A 393-nucleotide genomic window follows, 5' to 3' on the forward strand; every position below is an offset into this window, starting at 1 on the left:
CTTGTTGAATTAATTCATCATCACTACTGGCCAAATTCAGTTCCAGAACTTACTGACAAACATAGGACTGAATCGACTAGATGTGTTTAAGTGACTGATAGGACAACTCAGAATAGAAAGCGCACTGATGAGCAATACATGATTTAATTAAACAACTGACAAAGGCATCCTTAATTATAAACATAGCCTGCACTGAACAACAACAGCAACGAAATAAGCAGACCATGAACACAAACACTTCTTTTCAAGCGCCTGTCTCTCGCGATTAAAAAAACAACTGAAAAAAACAACACATCCATGCGCTTCAGTCCCTTCTCGGCAGAATAGCCGCGTTTGGAGAGCTCTATGTTTACTGACTGTTGTCACGGGAACGTGGGGCCGGAATCAGCACTG

The sequence above is a fragment of the Babylonia areolata genome, chromosome 1, assembly GCF_041734735.1.
Source record: "Babylonia areolata isolate BAREFJ2019XMU chromosome 1, ASM4173473v1, whole genome shotgun sequence".
Classification (NCBI taxonomy): Eukaryota; Metazoa; Mollusca; class Gastropoda; order Neogastropoda; family Buccinidae; genus Babylonia; species Babylonia areolata.